Source organism: Taudactylus pleione, unplaced genomic scaffold (assembly GCF_031769625.1).
Source record: "Taudactylus pleione unplaced genomic scaffold, aTauple2 ptg000083l, whole genome shotgun sequence".
In the NCBI taxonomy this organism is placed as follows: domain Eukaryota; kingdom Metazoa; phylum Chordata; class Amphibia; order Anura; family Myobatrachidae; genus Taudactylus; species Taudactylus pleione.
This window is the reverse complement of record NW_028284485.1, coordinates 4,193,825-4,209,754: the sequence shown is the minus strand read 5'-3', so window position 1 is coordinate 4,209,754 and position 15,930 is coordinate 4,193,825. Positions and strand designations below refer to the sequence as shown.

Sequence of the window (15,930 nt, the reverse complement as noted above, 5' to 3'; positions counted from 1 at the left end):
CAATGAGCAATGTTTAACTCCCCATATATACTGCTTGACAGCAGCAAGAGGATGGTTGCTTCTTCACCAGTCAGTCTTGAGGTATTATGCTCTTGTGTAAGAAGGCAAGCTGGTTTGTACATGTGTAGTGGTGAAATGAGCATCTTTTCTCTACCAATCATCTACTGTAGCCATCCTGAGCTGGTGATACAGTAGCAATGAGATGATTGTAGAAGCACTAGTACAGCTGTGATCCCTCTTAAACATGCTTCCCCAAGTGGAAGTAGATGTTGGAGTTACCCAGTAAAAGCTATAGCTGCAGAGGGACTTCTTAAATAAGGAGAAGTCATATCTCTAGTCCTCCCTAGAACACCACATCACACCCCCTTATATACCCACAATACAACATACATTGATTAAAAAATCATAACACACCTGTAAACCAGCGGGCCAAAAGGTCCTAATGAAGAAAAACACATCACACAGCGCACCATGTGACGTCACTAACCCGTGTCTCCCCCACGTGCAAGACTGCTGTGCGCTGCATAGCAACCAACGCTGTGTGACGGGAATCCCGAAATGTAACGTAGGATTAAAGGACTTTTATCATTACATAGTTCAGTCTCGCTGAGTGCCTCCGTTTTTGGATCTATACGTTTTGGGTCATTGGCCCTGGAGGGCAGCGGAGCAATACACGTTGGTGGTTGGAGTGCCGGGCCAATTTGGATGTTTGTTATGGAGTGCAGCGCTTTTGGAGTGTGAGTACTTCTGCCAAGGCACCCTTTGTTTACATTGTCTGTTTGGAAATACCAACTAGCAGCCACGTTTATGTACCAACATATGGGACTTACGTTTTACCTATCATCTTTACAGTGTGATCTCTTATAAAAGAGTTGTCTGCCATAAGGTGTATATTTTTATCTTGTGGAGTAAAGAATTAATAATTTATTTATTACATAAGTGGCATCATGGATGCGGAAGGTGCCACAGATTTTGCACAAATGAATCCTCAATTACAACACAGTTACTCTGATGTGGAAGCTGAAGACATTCTATACACAAGGGGGCTGGATGATGATGCACCAGCACCCTCATGTGAATCACTTTATAGTCAATGGTTATAAATGCGACAAAGGGAATGTGATTTTTTATACCATGGAATTAGTTTATCAGACTATTACAAAAGCAAACAATTGCCACGTGGATTCAGAATAAAGAACATGCCCACTATTGGGCGGTATAATGTAACTATCTGTCAAAAATGGATTGGAATTTTGAATAAATGCTCGATGGACCTTCTTTTATTGGTTATAGAAGAGTCCACAAAAGAGCTGAATATGGTTAAAGAAAAGTTAACAGCGTTTGAGCAAATCCATAAACCAATCTTACTACAGGATCCCAAGAGCAATTGGTGTGAGAAATTGAATATACAAATGGAGCAATACAAACGAGAATTAATATTGTTAAAAAAAAAAAACGACAGTTGGTTCAGCTCGATTATGAACAACGGAGGGTGTATCCCTGGCTCAGTAGTACTCAGACATATAATGATCGCCCTATTACACTGCGCTTTAGGTGCAATAGATACCAATTTAAAACAATGGAGTGCACTAGCACCTCAGCAAGCGAGACTGAATCATTACCCTTTACTTCCATGGATAATGCAGTCCCTTTAGGACTAAAAACCCGCTCCACTGTCTACAGTCCCGTCATCGGCCAACGCGGCGGGCGCGGCAAAATCAAAGGCAATGCCAACAGCAGAAGACCACCACGCAAGTAACACATTCAGTTATTAATATTTCTACATGTCCCCTTTCGGATATGGAACAAAGAGTGTTATCGAAAGGGCTTTCATTTGTACCAACTGAGCGGCTTGATCCGTTCCACATGTATCGGTTCAACCGTAGTTTACGACTGAAATAATTTTTTGGAAAGTCTCAGAATAACAATGAATCTCCATCCTTAATACCATCACAATTGAAAAAATTGCAGCCACATTCCAATTTTGACCCAACAACGCAGAATGCAGCTATTAAAACGTTTACACGATTATTGGAGGAAGAGGGAGTACAAGAGTACCCTAATGAGTATATCAGAAACAATTTGTCTAAAGGGGAAACATTGGCACTACGAAATCTTACACAGAGGAATGATATCATCATCCACTCCGCTGACAAGGGCGGAGCGGTAGTGGTACAAAGTTTGCCTGTTTATAGAAAAGAGTGTCTACGTCAGCTTCAAGATATCTCGGTTTATACTCTCTTAGATAAAGATCCGACCATGGAATATAAACAGGAGTTGGATGGGATCTTAATGGATGTGGTACAACAGGGAAGCATCACAAAGGAACTATGCTCTGCTTTGACCACAGGTCATACTAGAGTACCAATGTACTATACATTGCCCAAAATTCATAAACAAATGAGGGATACCCCCAGTAGCCCTATTATATCGGCCCGAGGCTCTCTTTATTATCCAATTTCAGTATATTTGGACACTATATTGAATCCGTGTGTTCAAAAAATACCTTCATACCTTAAAGACACTACAGCATTATTGGTGTCTTTGAACGCCATGGGGTTGATGCTGCAGGGGACACTTTTGTGCAGTGCTGATGTGACCAGCCTCTACACCTGCATTCCACATGTTGCAGGTGTGGAGGCTGTTAGATCATTAATCACTGATAATGTTGACTATTTGGGTCCCCGGATTGAATTGTTTCTGAAACTTCTATGTCTTACATTGGAGAGAAATTACTTCTTTTATGATGGGAAATACTATGTGCAGAGGGCGGGCTGTGCGATGAGGTCCAATGTGGCCCCATCGTACGCCAATGCCTTCATGCACAGTGTGGAGCAACGGTTTTTATTCAATGAGGGAACACTTTTGAATAATATCATCTTGTACTTTAGGTACATAGATGATTTGCTCATTTTCTGGCAAGGTTCAGAAACTGACTTGAGAGCCTTGTTGGATAAACATAATGATTCGGCTAGTGTGGTGAAAATAACCTATAACATTAGTAGCACTAATATCCAATATTTAGATGTAAATATATCTCTGCAAAATGGAGTAATTACCACAACTCTATTCTCTAAGAGTATAGATCGCAATACCTTGCTTCAGTTTGATAGCTTCCATCCAAAAGCTTTAAGGAGGGGTTTACAGTACTCTCAATTTTTGAGAGTCCAGAGGATAGTGTCTGACCCCACACAAGTGGAGAGCATTATGCAAGATATGCTAGAGAAGTTTGTGGCAAGGGGATGTAAAAGAACAGAATTGCAACAGATTAAAAGACGGGTTCTTAATATTCCCTGTGAAAAGACCTTATTACCAAAAACAGTATTGGATAAAGAACAAAGTAAAATATTGCCTTGGGTAAATAGGTATTCCACCAGTAGTCAGAGAATTAATAGTAAGGCCAAAAGTTGGTGGCCTGTCATCAGCTCCGATAGAGAATTGTCCATGCTTTGTGACTCTAGACTTATGCCATGTCAGACTAGAAGTAGATATATCAAAGACAGGGTAGTCAAGATTGATATTACTGATATGAACAAAACACCCCTGCTCATTTTTTAAGTCATAAACTGGGATGTTTTCATTGTCTTGGCTGTGTGACCTGCAGATCTTTGCCTGTAGGAGATACATTCTCCCACCCTCACACCGGGAAGAAATTTAAGATACTATATGCTTTAACCTGTACGACAACTCATTATATATATACCTTCTGTCTTGCCCATGTGGGTTAAACTATGTGGGCAAGACAGAAAGGAAGTTTAAAGAGAGGATGGCTCTGCATAGGAGTGCCATCCGACAGGCACTGGATTCAGGCTTCAGTGAACAGCCTGTAGCCAGACATTTTGTACAGGCTAAGCATGGGGTGGCTTGTTTGAGAGCCATCCTGATTGATCATGTGCCTTTGTCCCATTGTGGGGGTGACAGAGGTAAGAAACTGCTGCAGAAGGAGGCTAAGTGGATCTTTCGATTGGGGACACTTGCACCTAGAGGTCTCAATGAGAACTTGGGTTTGAGATGTTACCTATAGGTTCTTTCTTCTAGGTTATGAGATTACTTATGAAGTAGTTATATCTGTTTAAAAAATGGCCTAAACTTTCTGGGAATTAATGATACTGATGTTGTATAGTGCTAGGGAATGATACATTCAATTATTGATCTGTAAAAGTGTTGGTTGGGTGTCTCATTTCCTGACGGAATATATCTTGTATAAATTTGACTGAGTTAGTATAAGATTTAAATTTATCATCTATAATAGGGTTAATGTGTATATGTATTACCTTCCTTTTGCATATTGATATATTATGGTGACAACTTAATTATGCGGATTATCCTGTATTATGAATATGTTTTTACACTGTTTAATCGTACAGCACCTGAGTATTTGGCGTTTGGTTCATTTCTGAGCATGATTAGCTTGTATAATATAAAGCGTGTATCGCTTTCTGTAGTTCTCCCCCGTCTGTGTGGATTTGTTGTTGGTTGCTATGCAACGCTCGGCAGTCTTGCACGTGGGGGAGAAGCGGGTTAGTGACGTCACATAGTGCGCTGTGTGATGTGTTTTTCTTCATTGGGACCTTTTGGCCTGCTGGTTTACAGGTGCGTTCTGATTTTTTAATCAATGTATGTTGTATTGTGGGTATATAAGGGGGTGTGATGTGGTGTTTATTACTGCTGTATGTCCCTGACGACTGGAGGGAATCCCGAAATGTAACGTAGGATTAAAGGACTTTTATCATTACATAGTTCAGTCTCGCTGAGTGCCTCCGTTTTTGGATCTATACGTTTTTGGTCATTGGCCCTGGAGGGCACCGGAGCAATACACGTTGGTGGTTGGAGTGCCGGGCCAATTTGGATGTTTATATATATATATATATATATATATATATATAACGTCCACAGGGTTGGCACTCCCAACAACATGAATTATATTTCCAGGTGCCCTCCAAGTTAGGACTGACAGATGCAGGTCCCCAATACAAATACCAATCCGGCAGTACTCAGTTGAAATTACAGACACAGCACAGGAATGTGATAAATTCATTGACATTTCGGAGCTCTTTATTGCCCCATCATCAAGGTACAAATGACATACATATACATAAAAGATTTTTATACTCACACACCACCATGTGTTGTCTGCGCTGTCCGGTGACCGGATATCGGGCCGCACTATGATGACATCACATCCCCTCATCACATGTTCATCGCATGCAAAGCCGCATCGGTACTAGGAGAGGGGAGGTGTCCACATTGGCATCACCGCTACCTGGGCAACGCACAGCTCCGGACCTGAAATACAATAGGATAAAAATAAACACGTTAAAAACATGTACAGAGGCACAATGTATATACCAATCTAGCTAATGTATAACTGAAGTAAAACAGCTGTGTAATCAAGTTAATGCAGCATTTGATTGCACTTAGCCTATTGTCATCCTCAAAAGTAGCAATCCTTAATGCAAGAATATGAACCAATAGAAATTACTTTCAATAGATATGAATTATTGATTGGTACTATAATTTAAATATAAATAAATTCAGATAAATATGGCCCAACCCACATATATACTCAGGGACGTAATATAACATGACAATATGGAGAGAAAGTATAAACTTTACACAGAAATCAACACAAAAGTTCAGCTAATCACAACACATTAAATATTATAAACCTTCATAACCTAGATCATCTATCATAGAAAACAGTGCAACCCTAAATTCTCATTAAGGCCACGTGGGGCCAGAGAATCTAATCTAAAGATCCAATGACATTTGCATTGTAGTAATTTGCGGGATCTATCTCCTCCTCAAGAGAATTTAGGTATATGATCGATGATCATGTAACATAGTGAGGAAAGATTATGACCATTGGTTGAAAAATGGCGTGCCACTGGCTGGTCACTACCAACCGAGGCAATGGCTGCCCTGATGGCTGACCAGTGCAATGCCATCCGTTCTCTGAGGGTCCTATCCATTTTGCCCACATATATGAGTACACAAGGGCAGGTGATGATATATACAATAAATTTGGTAGTACAAGTCAATTGATGATGAATATAAAACCTATATCCGCAGTATTGGTGACAAAAACTGTTGCCCACAGTTAAGGACCGACATGTTAAGCAATTCAAACATTTAAAACATCCCACATTTGGGCTTAGGAAATTATCTATGTTGTCTACACTCATTTTGCTTATATCTGTTTTCTCAACCCAATTGTGAAAATTACGCCCCCTGGTATAACAGGGCATAATGCGGGTATTCTGGAGGTTCAGATCAGAATCTGTACCTACAATGGGCCACAGTTTCTTGGTAGAGCGTCTAATCCTATTGCTGTGAGTATGGAAATGATTAACCCATGGCAATTTATGCTCATATAATTCTTTAGATTTATTGGATTTTAATAATTCGACTCTGGGTATAGAAAGAGCCTTTATCTTGGCTTGTTCCAACACATCCTCACTGTACTCTCTTTCCCGGAATTTGGACACCATGAGGTCAATCTCCTTCAGCACAACGATTTCATTGCTACAGCGCCGTAATTTCAACTGAGTGCCACCGGATTGGTATATATATATATTAGGGGTGTGCACCGGCCACTTTTCGTGTTTTGTGTTTTGGTTTTGGATCTGGATCTTTCTTCGTGTTTTGGATCTGGATTGGTTTTGCCAAAACCACCCTTCCGTGTTTTGGGTTCTGGGTTTTGTGTTTTGGATCTGTATTTTTTTAAAAAAAGCATAAAAACAGCTAAAATCACAGAATTTGTAGGTTTTTCTGCTCCTATGCTATTATTAACCTCAATAACCTTAATTTCCACTCATTTCCAGTCTATTCTGAATACCTCACACCTCACAATAGTGTTTTTATGTCCAAAAGGTTGCACCGAGGTAGCTGGATGACTATGCTAAGCGACACGAGTGGGCGGCACAAACACGTGACCCATCTAGGCGTGAAACTGCAGTGGCAGACAGGATGGCATTGAAAAACTAGGCCCCAAACTGTACATAATGCAAAGAAAAAAAAGAGGTGCAAGATGGAATTGTCCTTGGGCCCTCCCACCCACCCTTATGTTGTATAAACAGGACATGCACACTTTAACAAACCAATCATTTCAGCGCCAGGGTCTGCCACACAACTGTGGCTGAAATGATTGGTTCGTTTGGGACCGCACAAAACAAGCTGGCAATTAATCTGTCCCTGCACAAACTGGCTCTACGGAGGCAAGAAGTCGTCCTCATCCTCCTCATCCACAGATTCCTCACCCTCTTCAGTGTTATGTACATCCTCATCCTCACAGAGTATTAATTCGTCCCTGCTGGAACCACAGGTCCCTCTGTACGTTCTGGAGGCTGGTCTCCCTGGAAGAGTTGATCATTCATTTTATGAACATCATCTTCTCCACATTTTGTGGAAGCAACCTCCTACGCCTTTCGCTAACAAGGTTCCCGGCTGCACTAAACACTCTTTCGGAGTACACACTGGAGGGGGGGCAACTCAGGTAAAATAGAGCCAGTTTGTACAGGGACCTCCAAATTGCTTCTTTTTCCTGCCAGTACAGGTACGGACTGTCTGACATGCCTACTTGGATGCTGTCACCGATGTAATCCTTTAACAGACAGACGCACGCTTGTCGCTGCTGCTTTGAGGATTCAAGTGCGGCTACAGCCCACACAATTCACAAAGACAGAAAAAAAAAAAGAATATTTTTATTGTTTGTGGAGCACACTTTGAGGGTTACACCACCCTCTAACAGACAGACGCACGCTTGTCGCTGCTGCTTTGAGGATGCAAGTGCGGCTACAGCCCACACAATTCACAAAGACAGAAAAAAGAAGAAGAATATTTTTATTCTTTGTGTAGCACACTTTGAGGGTGTCACCACCCTTTAACAGACAGACGCACGCTTGTCGCTGCTGCTTTAAGGATGCAGGTGCGGCTACAGCCCACACATTTCACAAAGACCGAAAAAAAAAGAACAATATTTTAATTGTTTGTGTAGCACACTTTGAGGGTGTCACCACCCTTTAACAGACAGACGCACGCTTGTCGCTGCTGCTTTAAGGATGCAGGTGCGGCTACAGCCCACACAATTCACAAAGACAGAAAAAAGAAGAATATTTTTATTGTTTGTGTAGCACACTTTGAGGGTGTCACCACCCTTTAACAGACAGACGCACGCTTGTCGCTGCTGCTTTGAGGATGCAAGTGCGGCTACATCGCACACAAGTCACAAACACATAAAAAAAATAGTTTTTTATTTTTTGGAGCACTTCGTGAGTTACACCACCCTTTAACAGACAGAGGCACGCTTGTCGCTGCTGCTTTAAGGATGCAGGTGCGGCTACAGCCCACACAATTCACAAAGACAGAAAAAAGAAGAAGAATATTTTTATTGTTTGTGTAGCACACTTTGAGGGTGTCACCACCCTTTAACAGACAGACGCACGCTTGTCGCTGCTGCTTTGAGGATGCAAGTGTGGCTACATCGCACACAAGTCACAAACACATTAAAAAATTTTTTTTGATTTTTTGGAGCACTTTGAGAGTTACAACACCCTTTAACAGACAGACGCACGCTTGTCGCTGCTGCTTTGAGGATGCAAGTGCGGCTACAGCCCACACAATTCACAAAGACAGAAAAAAAAAGAACAATATTTTAATTGTTTGTGTAGCACACTTTGAGGGTGTCACCACCCTTTAACAGACAGACGCACGCTTGTCGCTGCTGCTTTGAGGATGCAAGTGTGGCTACATCGCACACAAGTCACAAACACATTAAAAAATTTTTTTTGATTTTTTGGAGCACTTTGAGAGTTACAACACCCTTTAACAGACAGACGCATGCTTGTCGCTGCTGCTTTGAGGATGCAAGTGCGGCTACAGCCCACACAATTCACAAAGACAGAAAAAAAAAGAACAATATTTTAATTGTTTGTGTAGCACACTTTGAGGGTGTCACCACCCTTTAACAGACAGACGCACGCATGTCGCTGCTGCTTTAAGGATGCAGGTGTGGCTACAGCCCACACATTTCACAAAGACAGAAAAAAAAAGAACAATATTTTAATTGTTTGTGTAGCACACTTTGAGGGTGTCACCACCCTTTAACAGACAGACGCACGCTTGTCGCTGCTGCTTTGAGGATGCAGGTGGAATCTAGACGGGATTTGGAACCGAGGACACACTACCTCCATCAATTGTCTAAATCCCACTGCACTAATGTCGGATACCGGACGCACGTCTAACACCAACATAGCAGTCAAGGCCTCAGTTATACGTTTTGCTTCAGGATGACTGCTGTCGTACTTCATCCTCATCGCTAGGGACTGTTGGAGGGTCAATTGTTTAGTAAAAGTAGTGATGTTCCTACTTCCTCTCTGGGATGATGAACAACTCCCAGCAGCAGCAACAGCACTAGTAGGAAGTGGTTCTTGATCTTTCCCTATTTTATTTTTATCAGAGAAAGTTTGGTCCTCCATTTATGTTATATTGATATATATACGTGCGGCTAAAGCGCACACAAACACAGAAAATATTTTTTTATTTTTGCTGGAGAGTAGTGCACTTTGTGGGTTACACCACCCTTTAAGAAATGAGCCAGCCGGCTCTTTACTTATGGGACACAGGCGCACGCTTGGCGCTGCTCCTTTGTTGATGCACGTGGAGCCATAGTGCACACAAGTCACAAACACAGAAAATATATATTTTTTTGGTTTGGAGTGTACTTTGGGGGTTACAGAACCCTTTAACGGTCAAGCCAGCCGGCCCTTTACTTATGACACAGGCGCACGCTTGGCACTACTTTGTTGATGCACGTGCGGCTACTGCGCACACAATTCACAAACACAGAAAATAAATTTTTTTTTGGTTTGGACTGGAGTGTACTTTGGGGGTTACAGCACCCTTTAACGGTCAAGCCAGCCGGCCCTTTACTTATGACACAGGCGCACGCTTGGCACTACTTTGTTGATGCATGTGCGGCTACTGCGCACACAATTCACAAACACAGAAAATAAATTTTTTTTTTGGTTTGGACTGGAGTGTACTTTGGGGGTTACAGCACCCTTTAACGGTCAAGCCAGCCGGCCCTTTACTTATGACACAGGCGCACGCTTGGCACTACTTTGTTCATGCACGTGCGGCTACTGCGCACACAATTCACAAACACAGAAAATAATTTTTTTTTTGGTTTGGACTGGAGTGTACTTTTGGGGGTTACAGCACCCTTAACGGTCAAGCCAGCCGGCCCTTTACTTATGACACAGGCGCACGCTTGGCACTACTTTGTTGATGCACGTGCGGCTACTGCGCACACAATTCACAAACACAGAAAATAATTTTTTTTTTGGTTTGGACTGGAGTGTACTTTCGGGGGTTACAGCACCCTTAACGGTCAAGCCAGCCGGCCCTTTACTTATGACACAGGCGCACGCTTGGCACTACTTTGTTGATGCACGTGCGGCTACTGCGCACACAATTCACAAACACAGAAAATAATTTTTTTTTTGGTTTGGACTGGAGTGTACTTTCGGGGGTTACAGCACCCTTAACGGTCAAGCCAGCCGGCCCTTTACTTATGACACAGGCGCACGCTTGGCACTACTTTGTTGATGCACGTGCGGCTACTGCGCACACAATTCACAAACACAGAAAATAATTTTTTTTTTGGTTTGGACTGGAGTGTACTTTCGGGGGTTACAGCACCCTTAACGGTCAAGCCAGCCGGCCCTTTACTTATGACACAGGCGCATGCTTGGCACTACTTTGTTGATGCACGTGCGGCTACTGCGCACACAATTCACAAACACAGAAAATAATTTTTTTTTGGTTTGGACTGGAGTGTACTTTCGGGGGTTACAGCACCCTTTAACGGTCAAGCCAGCCGGCCCTTTACTTATGACACAGGCGCACGCTTGGCACTACTTTGTTGATGCACGTGCGGCTACTGCACACACAATTCACAAACACAGAAAATATATTATTTTTTTAGCACTTGGGGGGAGCACCCCTGATGGACAGAGCACCCCCTGGACAACACTACAGCACCTCTTTAGGACTGGGACACTGCACAGGACTTTGGAGTGGACACAGCCCCTATGGAGAACTGACTGCACAACACAGTCCAGCCAGCCCCTATGGACTTTGAAGTAGTGGACACAGCCCCTATTAACAACAGCAGCACAGCACAACACAGCCAGCCCCTATGGACTTTGAAGTAGTGGACAACAGCAGCACTACACTACACTACACTACACAGCCCTAACTCCCACCCTCCCTCTTCACTGTCCACAGCCGAGTGAGAAAATGGCGCCGACGTGGGTACCTTATATAGGATCCAAAACCCGCGAGACTCGGAAGGCGGGATGATGACGTTTTGCCTCGATTTCAGATCCGAGTCAGGCGGGAAAAGTCGAGCATGACTCGGATCGGACTCGGATCGGGGGGGCTCGGGGGGGTTCGGATTTCAGAAATCCGAACCCGCTCACCCCTAATATATATATATATATATATATATATATATATAAACATCATTCAAGCCTGTCGTTTATATATATATATATATATATATATCAATAAAATACATACAACATACAGTACATATAGCTTAAATAGTTTATTCGTAAAGCCTTAAAGAGTACTCCAATATACAAGATAGATTATACCAGTTATTGTTATAACAAACACAGGATAGAGGATGTATGCGGGATTTAGGTAATAGACTGGCGTCCATACCCTTTAGTCTACTGGTAATTTTTATAACTGGCAGTGTTTGTGTTATAATATTTTCAATATATATTTTTGATTTTTTCCATCTAAATAAAATACAATTTGTGTACCAGAGAGAGTGAGGGTCTGACACTCTACAATATATGATAGCATATACTACTAAGTGATAGCATAGTCCAACAGTAGAAGTACAGGTAGATATATGTATGCATGAATCACTAGATACAGTTGGTAAATGATTTTCATAAAAATAAAAACATTGTTTAAATTTACAATTCAAGATTCTGGTTTAGCTCTGGATTAGTTTTTGGTTGTAATAGTTTTGTACTACTTCTATCAGCTCTGCTTCGAAAAATCTAGATGCCTGCTTCTTTCTATTTGCTTCCTAATCTCTTGAAATGAAAACATTGGTTTAGATTTATTTCACTTTATTTTTTTCCCAATGGAACATGCTGAACCTGTGTTACTACTTACAGCATATCACTACACTACACATCTATTTTCAGTATTGTTGTTGCTAAAATTGTATGCTGTGCCAGACACTTTATTAACTCCATTTACAGATAAAAAAATTCCAGGTCTAATTTTAAGATAAAGATAATTATTTTCCAATACAATTCTTATTAGTATTTGACATGCATCTAACTGTATTTTTAGTTATAAAACATGAAGTTTTAAGATGTATATTTTGAACCTACATAAATCAGGTGCAAATTGGGGCCTATGATGATAATTGTCACATTAGGATGTATCTATATGCATCACTGGCTGCAGTTATTGTTGCAATAGATTTTGTATAATCTCGAGCTACTGTATAGTGACACCTTTTCGTATACTTAATGAGAAAGTCTGTATAAGTCTGACCAATAGTAATACAATCTACAGTATGCTTTACCTTATTGGGACATGACTTCTGATTTGAAGTTGCCATTATTATTTATTTATTTATTTTGTCTTATTTGTTATGGAGTGCTGTTTAGAAGAATATATATAAACATAAACATAGTAGTATACATATCCATAAACATAGTATTTTTTATTTAAGATAATGACTTGAATTTTTGGTGTTCTTGATTTGAAGGCACAATTCCACTTAAGCTTGTACTGTAAACAGTGTAGAAGTGTGTGAGAGATTGGATGGTGAAAATTACTACATTTTACAGCTGCATCCAATTAAGTGTATTCAGATTGTGTGTAACATATTACCTGTGTATGGTTAGGTCCAAACAAATGTACACATTGCAATAATTTGGATGGGCTGCAACATGTAAATTCTACTCTATTTAAATTACCAATGCTATTAACCTATTTACAGAATATGTATAGACAAAAACAGGAATCAGCAGTCTAAGTAGTATTAATACTAATTTAATATGTATGTAGGCTTACTTAGGAGTGCACATATTTTTTTTGCATAATGCAGTGTTTATGCAGAATACATTTAAATACAAGCTGTTAATTTCTAAGATTGACTCTAAATTGGTAAAAGTGTGGTTGACCAAGCAAACTTGCAGATGTGCTTTTAATTTGCAAGGAACTGCAAAGCTGATGTTTTACACCTCCATAGAGAATATGTGTTCTTTTATATTCAGTGCAAATCTTTTGTGCTACAAGAGGGAGACATATTAATCAAACCATAGATATTAACACAAAAGTAATGTAATTAGCAGTTAAAAAAATAGCTAACCAAGTACATTGTGAATACACACTTTTACCAATCACCACCTTATATTGCAGGCATTAACATGTTTGAACTAAATAGCATTAACAGCTTTAAGCACAACTTTGTTTAAATCCAATGGTGTTGGCCTTGTGATGGGCTGGTGTGGGTTATGAGTACAACGAGATCTCAAAAGAGTTGCTGCATCCTCCCAAATATGGAGAAGCAGCTGAATTTATAAGTGCTATAAATAATCTAGTACAGTCGAGCTACAAAGTATGTAAATGGTGTAGAAGTTTCTCCACAAAGCTGACACCATAAATATGTTTAGAACTTCATTTAAACATACATAAACAAAACAAATAGATAAATTAACTCAAAAGTATAAACATTTTTATTCCAACATTACATTTGTGTATCAGAAAAAGAACATAAACCTTTGGGATTCAGTAACTAGTGTGACCCCCTGAGTAGCAAAGTCTACAGTCAAATACTTATGGTAAATGTTCTGCACATTGGCTTGTAGGAATTTTTGCACATTCCTCCTTACAGAACGGATTTAACTCACGGATGTTGGTGAGTTTTCTTTCATGAATACTCTGCTTTAGGTTCTGCCACAACATCAATCCTAATGCAGCAAAACAGCTCAATACTATAATTTTTCCAACATCACATTTCACCGTATGAATAGGGTTTTTATGTTGGAGACAGTGTTTGGTTATGTACATTTAAGCCATTTTATATATTTTATGCTCATTTACAACATTCTTGGCTCAGCTAGGTAATCTATAGCAAACTTTAAATTGGCAGCAGTTTTATTATTGGAGAGTACTGAATTGTTCCTTGCATACATCCCATGCACAATATTCTTGTTCAGTGTTTGTCTGATGGTGCACTGGACTCATGAACACTGACCAGCCATTTCAAGAGAGGCTTGCAGATCCTTTGCAGTTACTTGGGAATAATATACGATATGCCTTGCTAAATAATTAATTATTCTTGGACGACCAGTCCTATGGAGTACAATATTTCCATTATTTGTGTACTATTTGTGTGCAAATTGCTTGCTGAAGGCAAAATTCTTTAGGAATCTATTATTAACGGGGTTTCAAGGCTTGTAAGCATAAACAACCCTCAATTAATTGTGTAGGATCACTCCAAAACACACCTAATTTTCATCCAATTGAATGATACTCGACTAATTATTTCCTTAACTGACCTGATAAAACTAGAGGCTCACATATAGTACTTTCTGATAAATAATTGTAATATTGCAGCATCAACAGTGGCGGAACTCCCGGAGACAATGGAGTCATTTGCCACCGGGCGCCAGCTCTGTAGGGGGCACCTGGCTCCATTGTCACCTGGCCATTTCGGGCACTGCTGAGGAAGAGCTGCATGGAGAAGGAGTGCCACTGATCGGCGCTCCTTCTCTCCGCTCTCCCCCCCCCCAAGGCGCCAGCGGCAGCCGGAGGATGGAGCTCACTCCTGAGCTCTGGCTTCTGGGTCCTGCAGTGTACTACGGGAGTGACATCATGATGTCACTCCCATAGTTCTGAGGAGTGGGCCCCAGGGAAGGACGGAATCAGGCACAGGAGTGGGGTTTAAGGTAAGTGTTTTGTTGTGGTGTATTTGTGTGTGTGCTTGTGCGTGCGAGTGGGGGGGCTTACTACTGGCAGGCACTACAGGGGGCACTACAGGGGACTTACAACTGGGGTCTTCCTATGGGGCTCTACAGCCTCCTTACTACTGGGGGCATCATATGAGGGCACTACATGGGCCCTTACTACTGGTGGCACTTCAAGGGGCATTACTACTGGGGCACTGCAGGGAGTATTAATACTGGGGGCTCTACAAGGGCATTACAATTGGGGGCACTACAGGGGCCCTTACTACTGTGGGCACTTCAGGGGACATTACTACTTTATGCACTACTACAGCGGGCATTACTTTTAGGGGCATTACTACAAGGGGCATTATTACTACTGGGGGCACTGCAAAGGGAGGACACTACTGGAGGCACTGCATATGGGGACCACTACTGAGGGCACTGTATATGGGGCACTGCATGGGGGGGACCAGTACTGAGGGCACTGTATAAGGGGCACTTACTGGAGGCACTGCATAGGGGGACCACTACTGTTGGCACTGCATTTGGGGACCACTACTGGAGGTACTGCATAGGGGGACCACTAATGGAGGCACTGCATAGGGGGACCATTACTGGGGGGTCACTACATAGGTGGGCACTGCATAGGTGCCACTACTGTTGGCACTGCATTTGGGGACCACTACTGGAGGTACTGCATAGGGGGACCACTAATGGAGGCACTGCATAGGGGGACCATTACTGGGGGGTCACTACATAGGTGGGCACTACATAGGTGGGCACTGCATAGGGGGACCTCTACTGAGGGCACTGCATAGGGGGACCACTACTGGGGGCACTATATAAAAGGAACTGCATAGGGGGTGGTGACAGCTGGGGCTGGCATAGGTGCTGGAGGGGTGTAAATTTTAATTTGGGGGGTGGGGGGGGCACCAAC

The 15,930-nt window shown here is 41.7% G+C and overlaps 1 protein-coding gene across 1 annotated transcript in view; it reads left to right on the top strand.

Annotated features, from left to right (window-relative positions):
* Nucleotides 1–15,930, top strand: part of CDH18 (cadherin 18) — an 810,171-nt gene that overhangs the window by 733,778 nt on the left and 60,463 nt on the right. The window lies entirely within an intron of this gene.